Raw genomic sequence first — 9,461 nt, 5'->3', positions numbered from 1 at the left:
GGTTGATGGAATAGGATCCATCAACAAAATGGAACTTCTTACATTTTCAAATTTTTCATCAAGACCGTGCAAAAATTCCATCACCTTATCTCTGTTAAGGTGTTCAATAATTTCTTTTCCAGCACAAATACACATGGAGTCGTTCCCATGGAAGTTGCGTCCATCTCCTCCCATAATGCTTTTATCTTTGTGAAAAACATCAGTACAGACATCCATCAATTTTTAAAGTAGAAATTGCATGTTTCAACTCAAAATTTTTGAGAGCGTTAGATTGTTCGTTCCAGAGTTGATATGCCGAATCAACATACATAAAACTAGATTTTATATCTGGCTCTATTGAGCTGGTGATCCATCTTAACAAGATTAGTAGATCTTTTCCATCTAGCATACAAAGTTGAATCATTAGGTTCCTCAATTGTCCCATTCACAAAACTAATCTTGTCTTTGGAGGAAAGAGTCATGGTGATTCCACGTGCCCAAAGTCCATAATTGTCGCCATTCAAGAAAGGACTGAACAAAATAAGACTTGTATTATCTGAATGGCGAATCGCATAAGGATCATTAATCGCCACTTTTGGTTTGGGTTTGATTGGAGTTTCCAAAAAAGAATCATCGAATTTTTTGGTTGGAGAAGTAGGAGGAGTCACCATTTCAATTGATCAAACAAAAAAGTGGAGATACTTACTTGGATTATGGATCTTTTACTCACTAGATCTTTTATACCATCATAAAAATTAACACACCTCTTGTTTGCCTGTCTTCCCAGCTTGGTTAGACATTGATTTTATTCACGTGTATATATAATTACATATTTGATTACAAGAATATAAATAATAAATGAAAATAATTATTATACAAGTTATCCTAAAATACAAGAGATTTGTTATGTAAAATATATTGCAATATCTTCTCATCTTTACGTGTATATCTTTGATATGTTCTGAACTTGATTTAGAATATATTGAAATATCTTCCTAAAATACAAGAGAATATACAAATATGTAGAATATACAAGTTATCCTAACATACAAGAGATTTGCTATGTAAAATATATTGCAATATCTTCTCATCTTTGTGTGTATATTTTTGATATGTTCTGATCTTGATGTAGAATATATTGCAATATCTTCCGTTCTTGGTATGCATATATTTGATATCTACTAATTTTTATGTAAAAATCTTCATGTTATATGTGAGCCCATATAAACACGTCTAATAGTCTTCATCAATTCACAATGAATATCAAAGTAATGGAGTTTCTGATTCCTTGTTGATCCAGTGCACTGAACCATTCCAGTATACACCAGACTGGGATAATGCAAAGAACTTCCAAATTCAATCAAATTTTATTAAGATTCCGTTTCAACCTAGGATAATTAGATGGTCGGTTTCTATTTGCCGTCACAGCCGGGCACCTCTCTGAGCCTCCGAGTTCAAGAGGAAATCCAACTCCACGTGCATGAATTCCAAACATACGGATTAGTTACTCATAAAAATGCATTAGGAACCTATTTATAGAACGTTATTTTTGCTAGAGATAAATTGGGCTCGTAGAACGAACAACAAATTTAATTTATCTCATAAAAGAAGAATGCACAAAGGGAAAATGTGATTTTTCTTCAGTGAGATTGCGGATATGGTGGTGGTATCCCTGCGAAAATTGCAGCGGTGGCGGGTGGTGTTGGGGCACTTTGGCGTTTCGTCTTCAGTGATCTTCTTTTGGGCTTTTGTTCGAACATACTAAGTGTTAAAGTCTGCGGGCATCCAACTCAAAACCAATTGACAATGAGTGGAGCGGTCCTTCCATATTATATTTAAGTTAATTAAGCGGATTATAGCGATGTGGGACTATTTGTCCTTTCACACGCCCCCTCACGTGTAAGGCCAGTCACTGGGCCTCACACGTGGACTTACGTACGAGTTACCAGTCCATCGGTAACAGGTGTACACAGGTGAGTGACTAAATCAGGGGGTAACACCTCGACCAGTATTGACACTGGCCTACACCCCGGGTGTACAAGTGACAAAATCGGTTAACACTTCCGCCAGTAATTGGGCCTACACCCGGCGTACACAGGTCAGGATCTGGGGCTTAGCTCTGATACCATGTTAAAGTCTGCGGGCATCCAATTCAAAACCAATTGACAATGAGTGTAGCGGCCCTTCCATATTATATTTAAGTTAATTAAACGGATTATAGCGATGTGGGATTATTTGTCCTTTCACACTAAGCTTGAGCATCTCATCCTTGTATCCATCACTCTTTTTATGTTTTTTTTATTTACATTAGTTAAAAAATGGATACAGATGAATTTCGAATTGAAGTCACATACCATCACTCTTTTCATCGATCACCATGTTACTGTTTTCAAACCAATCCATTAGCAAGTGTTCAAATATTCTCTATTTTTTTTTGGGAAGTCGGAAGTTGTATTAAGAGGTTTTCTAATTAATAAAACGCCCACATTTGGAAACCTCATTAGTAAAATGGTCGGTGGCGAATCCATAACAAAAGTTCAATAGGGCAAAATGTATTCTGTGAGATCTTAACTAAAAACCTAATGGGAAAAGCGATGATCAACCACCATCATTATGGACCCAATGTCATCATCTTATATACTAATATAACGAAAAGACCCAATTATTTGGTGAAGCCTTATTTTGGTAAAGCTTTTTCAGGTCACCAAAATACCTCTCCGGATTTTTTTATTTTTCTTCGTAAAATCACGTAATAAAGAAAATGTCCAGAGATTACATATGTAAAACTTCCACTTTAGTGATGAACTGTTCCGAGCTCGAATCCCGCGATCCACATTAACTTCCATTTTTCCCTTATTTTTTTTTCGGTCCGCGAGTTATAACCCCAAAGGTGTCACTATCGATCCATAAAAAACCCATCAAAACAAAAGTAACACAAAAACCCCATCAAAATAAAAGTAACACAAAAACCCCAAAGAATTTTGATGAAACCAATTTTGAAATTTGGAGTTTTTCTATCACCTTTTTAAAAATTTGGGAGTTTTTGTATCAATTTTGTTTAAGATGGGGTTTTAATTGTCCCAACATTTGAATTGGGTTTTTGTACCACAAGTTTGATCACCTTGGGTTTTTATGACTAGTTCTGTTTTTTTTTTTTTCATATCTTCATTCGGAAAAGAAAAGACGAATTTCTTCCTCTTCATTTAGAAATTGGGGACTTCACCATGAAAGCATCTCCTTCATTCTCCTCGATTAACTATGAAATTCAGGACAAAAATCTTTGAAAACATCCCTCCTCTTCGTTCTCCTCCATCAACTTAATCTATCACAGAAACAAAAATACAGCAAAACGAAGATTTGGGTTTTTTCCCCTCTCGCCAATCATCCATGACAAAGGTGGTAGTAGATGAACAAGAAAAAATTCGAAGAGACTTCCCAAGTAAGTATCAGACATGATCTAGGCCCAATTTGTGGCTGAAAATCTCTTTTGATTGTTTAATTTCAAATTCTAGGGTTAGTTTAGAGAAAAATTTTACATCAAGATTGCTTCTGATAGTATAATTTCAATTCATCCTTTTCTTTCACCTGTTACTTTCCCAGCTTCATTTTGTAGTCTTGATGTTTGAATGGAACAAATGTTTGAGTTGGGTTTATGGGTTATAGTATGAACAACAATAGTGACATTGATCCAATTTTTGAATTGATTGTTTGCATAAATGCCTAAAGACCGGCAGCCGGCTAATCGAATTTAGGAAGATCGAAATGAAATTATTCTATATTGATCAATGAAATGTTACTGAAAATAAGTTTTGGATTAGGGTGCTATGTTCATCTATTTGTGTTGTTTCGGAACGATTGAAATGGGAATGTGTTTTATTTTTTTAAATTATTTCGGGTGTTCTGCTCTTCTTGATTACATTGATGCTCGAGATTTTGTTAGGAATTATGGAAGATACGAATCATCCATGTAAGCTTCTTATTGTGTATTTTCTAAAATTGATCCAAGACAAATAAATAATCAAATTTCGACATGAATCAACAGATAAAGTTTAATTTAAATATACAGAAAGATGTGAAAGTTTGCTAGGATAACCTTTTTGAAACTCCAATGACCCATTAATGCTTATCTTTCTTTTACAGTTTTGAATTTGGTACTGTTTCCGTTTCGTTGTTTTCACTTCTCCTCCCAAGCGACTTGAAACTCAAAGGGTTGAAGGGGTCCAGAGCCGCCTCTCTGTTGTTCTTCTTCTTCTTTTACCATTTCTTATTTATTATCTCTACATCATCACAGCAAATATAGATAGATAGATTCATCACCAGCACAACAGCTGATTCAATAGGTTTTCCCTTTATTGTATCTGTCTTTGTAAATAACTAGATTGAAGTTGATTAATTTTATTTGTAAAGAGAAGGATTCGTTAATTTGTTTGCAGTTTATAATAAAGTGAACATATCTGAAGATAGGTTTTGATTTTTGTAGTGTTTGTGATTTTTTTGAATATAACTATGAAAGTAGAGAATGCAGTGCATAGGAACTACATCCAAAACTTTTAGCACACAGCCTTCACTAATTGTGGTTGCAGGCACACTCTTTGCAATCCAAATCATCCCATCTGGATTGAAACATGATAATATGAATAGGAAGCAACAAATATTTTTAACAGATTCAAGAGGAATTTTTTTTTTGAATGTAATAATTAGAGAATGCAGTGCATAGGAACTATACAAAAATTGCAAAAGGATGGAGGTGAGCGTTGAACCCAGGAAGTAGGTACAATGAGATAGCATATTAAATTCAGTTCCTGATATGAGGGCTTTAGTTTATAATCTGGATTTTGAGTTGTAATTTGAGTCCATCTATCGTTAGACATGAATTTGTAGTTTATTGTAGGAAACAGTTTAAATTGGTATATGAATTGAAGGCAGAAGTTGCAAACTTGAATTTGATTATTGCTTTCTTTGAATTGAATTTTGGCAAAGAAATGAATCAATTTAACATGCTCAATGTCGTAAACACACTTGAGATCAGTAGTGGGGTGCCACTTAGATTTATTGTGTAGACCTTAATGATAGGCACAATGTTGTATATATCCTTTTAACCTCTTTATGACTTAGTTAGTTTACATGAGTGACTTCGTGATATTGGTTACTCGGTTTATGGTTCTGAGCATTACTCACTACGTATCATACTTTTAACCAATTATGATTGTTTCCTCTTTCAGGTCATGGGACGTATGGTGGTAAGATTGTTGTGGAGCTCGATTCTATATCGGGATTTTGAAACTGCTTAGGTATTTAACACTACTTCTCATTTTTTCCTTCAGCATAGAAATGGTGCATGCTTTGTTTTTAATGTATATATTAGGTGTAATTCCGAAGGTAATTTGTAAATCAATCACATGGTTGGATTCATTTTTTTGTCTGCGATGGTTGAAACTTTTCATGGCAATTTAAGTTTTTGCTAACTGACGTTGATGCATACTTTCCTTTCAGTACACACAAATATACGTAATGTCAATGTATTGGTGTTTAGACTCTTTTCTTTCACTGTTAACATTTGTACTTTGTCTTTGTTTTCATTTTCTAGACCTTTCTATAAACCTCCTGTCAATATCCAATAACAAGAATATCTTAGTTTTCACTTTAGACACCATAGTTCGATCTCTACCTTTCTTTCTTCAACGGCAGCTTATACTTCCATGGTTGAAGAGGTCAGGCACAGCTTATACATCCATTGTTTTACATGGGTATATTGGATTAAGATTTAGATAGATATCTGACAATCCTAAAAACTCTTAGGTATTCAATTAGGATATGTCAGAATTCATTAAATATCCGAGGTATTCAATTAGGATATGTTAGGAATCATTAAATATCCTAGGTATTCAATTTGTTTAAGATTTTTTAGGATAATTGAGGAGAATGATATATAAGGATTGTTATGGATATTTGTAGGCAAAATATGCACATTATTATCTCATTATAATCTCAACCCAAACTACAAGAGTTACATGGATTGTTATGGACAATTTTTTTTTCTTTTCTTTATCACATCATACTGTGTTTTTTCCCCCACCACCATACACCACCAACAAACACCAGCACCACCATCGCCACCGACCACCAACAACCAGCCACCACCACCTATGCTACTAACCACCACCACGACACACCACCACCAACAACCACCACTGTCGACCATCGTCACCGACCACCACCAACAACAACTACCACCGCCACCAACACATATATCACACACCACCACCCAGCACCTCAATATTATTGATGGGTTTTTATTCAAAAGGGAAACACGATCTTCAGTTTTTATAAATTTAATCCATTATAATCCAAAATTATATATCTATAAGATTCTTTTAAGAAACCTTATAAATCCACTTGATTCAGGTAAACTAGTATCTGTTTTTATCCATATAAATCCTGATCCAATACACCCCTCTTAGTTAATTTTCTTTTTAGATTTTAGTTTGTTGTTTGGTTAATTGTGGTTAATGCCTTCTTTTCATTTTTGGTGGCTAAATATGGTAACTAAGGTTTATAATTAGGGTATTTCAGATTCTCATCAATTGGTGGCAGTGTGTTTAGGCTGAATTTTGTGTTCAACAAAGTGCACGAGATACTAAATATGGGTTGTGCAGAGCCAATGGACCCCACAGCTACGTTAAGGCAGCGGTATTTAGTGTTCTAGGACTAACTGCAGTTGTTTTGTGGATTTCTTTTGACTGTGGGATTGGTTTTTGGCTTTCTAAGTATAGATTTGTTATTGACAGTTGACAGTTCAAATGGCGGTTACTTAAGTAAGCTCCACAAGTTATCTACTTGCATCTACAGTTGAAGAAACGAGCAATTATTGAAGATTTCCATGAGAAACAAGAGCAGGTGTGTGTCTACAGTTTCCTTGATGTTTAATTTTTCTTGGAACGGAAAGGAAAGCCATCGCCTATTCCCTGGATAGAGGGAGGTATACAATATAGTGATTTACCTGAATTGAAATTTTGATCAAAATTGGGGAAAAATTGTTTCTGGTTATGTAAATTATTAAGATGATAATGGAGATTTGGTGATGGTGGAGTGTTAGAGATTGTGACAGACGTCGAAGACGATGATAGTGAGACACAAGGGTTTAGTAGCGGGGATGAGGGAGATTTTCCGGGGAGCGGTTTAAATTTTTAGTGGCTATGTAATTATGTATAAATTTTTGATTCATTAAAATGAGAGTAATTTCAACTTATTGTTGTTTTTTTTTTATAATAAATGTTTCTTATTCCAAAGGAAGCCAAGTGAGAGTTATATTTTTTGATGGAGGAATAAGAAGAGTGGTGAGAGCTTACAGGAGATAACTCAGTATATATACAGTATTTGGATTTACTTGAATTGAAATTTTGATAAAAATTGGGGAAAGATTGTTTATGGTTCTGTAAATCTTTAAGAAGTTTTCAGAATTCATATGATTTACCATTGACCCGATGTTGACTATGATCGTTAATTAATACAGGGAAAAACAAAATTACATAACAAACGGAAAGACAGGCGCAGCACGCATGTGTGCTATACTAGTAAATAATTAAAAAAAAAAGCGACTAAAAAATTAAGTAACGGAAGAAGACATAATGAATATCTTGAATATCATTGGAGTAAGAACCTTACTAAATGGAATCAGATGTGGTCGAAAACTAATTAGTCGTTTATTATTCATATAAATTATATTTGAATTTTAAACCTAAAAAAATCACTTTATTACAGGTTAAATAAGTACTGTACCTACCAGTAATTCTTAATACTTGGGTAGTTTTGTATTGCGCGGAATTGGATAAGAGTACAAATCTGATATCAGTTTCAAACGTACCATTTTATACGGGAATTTGTTGTAAAGTAAGTGGGGACATAAGAGCATCTCAAGCGGGAGTTCCTCAAATTCCAATATTGTAGGTTACATAGGATTTTTACACTTTTGTAAAAAGGAACTTCTCCAACATAAATGTGAAAGAGGGTGTGAAGATGCAGTAGTGAGTTAGTTATTATCACTTCCTCTAATCCATCCTCTAGTTTTAGAGATTCTTTTGGAGGATGTGATAAATCCTAGTCACATATCTTAACCAATCAAAATAAAGTTAGATCATCCGAACATAAAATTAAAATAAAGGAAATATTTCAACCTATTAGATAAATCTTAATGGATTACAAAACATCTACCATTGGAGATATTTTTTCTTAAATTCCTAAATTGTATGGAGTTTTTGAGTGTACTTTTTAAAAGGATGTCTAACTGCACCATCCACGTAGGATACACACCACAATCCATTGAAGATGCTCTAAGAAGATTCTGCATAAAATTTACATACGAAATTCACTTTTTCAGAAATTTTAGGGGCCACTGTAGATTCGCCACCGAAAATGGTCACGTTTTTTTCTTCTTTTTAACTTTGATAAAATACCATCTAGTATGATATTTGGAAGTGAAAGATTATACATCTGGTTAACCTAGTAGGTATCTAAAATTCAAAAAAGAATTTTTGCAGTACCAAGTGGTACACCTTATTAGCAATATTGATAAAGCGACCAGTGTTCCATGTTTTACATTTAAAGAGACATAAGAAAACTAGACCAAACAACATTTCCTTTTTTTTTACAGCCACTTCGTTTTCCCGCGCATGACGCATTGTAAACTCTTTTATTAGTGTTAGTTCCTGCCGATTTGGCAGATTATAAAAAAAAAATTAAAAAAATCATCCACTTCCTTTGCTTGGTTGTTGGTTCTCTGTCGGTAATGTTATTCCCCACTCCTTTCAGCACTCTATTCACCACTCACGCTGATGTGTCATCTCGAGCGTGTACAAAGGACAAAAACAGTAACAAAAGTGTCAGTTCACATGATTCCTTCAACTAAAACTAAAAGTAGAGAAGATTTGTTCCTCTTCTGTTCCGCCTTCTCCCTCCCCCTCGGGAAAGAATTCGCTCTCGCACTGCTAGATCAAATATGATCTAGCACCTAAGCCAACCATTTCGCTATGTACGACGTCAGCAAACTCTTGGGGTTAACGGCAGTTGTGTTGTTTTATGTTAGTCGCCGATATTATCCTGTTGCCCGTTCTTTTAGTTGCACGAGATCATTTAGTCTACCTAATACCCATCGATATACTATTTCTTTTGGCGCGAGTAAAAATATGTAGATCTTGAAATTCATGGATTCCGTAATATGAGAATCAAATCCAAATGTATGTAGATTAAAAACTTCTTCCTTTTACTTGTGAAAATTGAAGAAATTAGAGAATGCAAAAAGCATAAAGACATCAGTTATAAAGAAACCATCAACTTTCGAGATACAAATGAAGTAATTTTCTCATTTGATCTAGTTTGATGGGATTTTCATAATTAATGCATCTTTTTGTCTCAGTAGCGCTCTATAGTCTATAGTAAGTGTTGACAGCAATATGAAAACCAATATCAGTATCAGATTCTCCATA

The 9,461-nt window shown here is 34.4% G+C and overlaps 1 long non-coding RNA gene across 1 annotated transcript; it reads left to right on the top strand.

The window, feature by feature from the left end:
• The first annotated feature begins 3,156 nt into the window (after positions 1-3,156).
• LOC113338363 lies at positions 3,157-7,268 on the top strand. The gene is made up of 3 exons (XR_003354749.1): positions 3,157-3,418; positions 5,202-5,270; positions 6,768-7,268. It is a non-coding gene; the product is annotated as an uncharacterized LOC113338363 (long non-coding RNA).
• The last annotated feature ends 2,193 nt before the right edge of the window (positions 7,269-9,461 follow it).

Source organism: Papaver somniferum, unplaced genomic scaffold (assembly GCF_003573695.1).
Source record: "Papaver somniferum cultivar HN1 unplaced genomic scaffold, ASM357369v1 unplaced-scaffold_19, whole genome shotgun sequence".
Lineage (NCBI taxonomy): Eukaryota > Viridiplantae > Streptophyta > Magnoliopsida > Ranunculales > Papaveraceae > Papaver > Papaver somniferum.
This window is presented reverse-complemented; position numbering and strand designations above follow the sequence as displayed.